Below are 1356 nucleotides of genomic sequence, written 5' to 3'. Positions count from 1 at the left end.
ATGACTGGGAATGTGAGCAGGTTCCTCAGCAAGTGAACTGCGAGTTGGGTAGCCACCTCAAGAGGACCATGGGGGATGGGGACCATGTAACTAAAGCATAGTCAGCATTAGCTTGGGTTGCTTTTAAATATTTACTGCAACAGGTGGCCTCTTCAGGTTCTATATCCCCAATTCTGTGAGTCACAGCTAAAGTCACTCCAATTGAATCTTGGGTACCTCCCCTATCCCAGGTCTTTGTCAAGTTCTGGAGATGCCTCTCCCCACCCCCATCAGTTGCAGATTTCCGTTCATTCTCATGGTCATTTAGCCATCTCTCCTGTCCCTGCCCACACCTGATCCTGAACCCCAACCCCATTCCCCTCTTAATCCCCACTCTTACCCTGGTGTCTCCATCCAGAAACTGGTAATAGTTCTACCTCAACATCCAGCTCTACTACTCCTAGGAATGTACTCAAAAGATTCTGCACAATTCCACAAATACAGTTGGTCAATCATGTTCAAAGCAGCTTTTATTTATAATAATAATAATAAAAACTGGAAACAACTTAGATGTCCCTGAACTGACGAATGGATAAAGAAAATGTGGTACATCTACACAATAGAATAATTTTCAGCTATTAAAAACAGGCACCATGACTTTTGCAGGCAAGTAGATAAAACTTGAGACTATAATCCTGAATGAGGTATCCCAGGCCCAAAAGGGCATACATGGTATGGTATCACTTATAAGTGGGTATTAGCCATAAAATACAGGATAGCCACTCTACATTCAACAGACCCAAAGAAGCTAAACAAGAAGGAATCCCAAGAGAGAATGCTTGATTCTTACTTAGAAGGGGGGATAAAATAGACCTCAAGACTTTTCAGTAGTCCCTAATTCTTCCCAGTAGTACTATAGTGGAGACCAAGCTTTTACCACAGTCCTGGCTGTCACATCTGCTTGAACTGGTCTCAGTAAAAAAAAATTACTAAATAAAAAGGGATACTTCTTACTTTTTGCTAATTACCATATTTAAGTTACTTATGACTCATAGGCTCACAAGTTTAATAAATGTTACTAATTATATGCCCGGTGTGTATAATCATTTGTTTTATTACAGGTGGGAGATACCCTAGTACATGCAATAGTGAATACTAACAGCAAAACCTAACGTTCCACCTTTGTACCAGATGGGGGCACTCCTGTCTTCTCTCAAATTTTACCTCAGAAGTAAGAGAAAGAAAAGGGTAAGGATAGTTTGCAAGAAACATGATCAGAATATATTATTTACACTTTTGAAAATATATAATGAAACAAATTACATATAATTAATATATGCTAATACATTTTAAAAACAACTTCTTTTTTTTTTTTTT

The sequence above is a fragment of the Mus pahari genome, chromosome 15 (assembly GCF_900095145.1).
Source record: "Mus pahari chromosome 15, PAHARI_EIJ_v1.1, whole genome shotgun sequence".
In the NCBI taxonomy this organism is placed as follows: domain Eukaryota; kingdom Metazoa; phylum Chordata; class Mammalia; order Rodentia; family Muridae; genus Mus; species Mus pahari.
The sequence above is the reverse complement of the archived record's forward strand: the minus strand, read 5'-3'. Positions refer to the sequence as shown.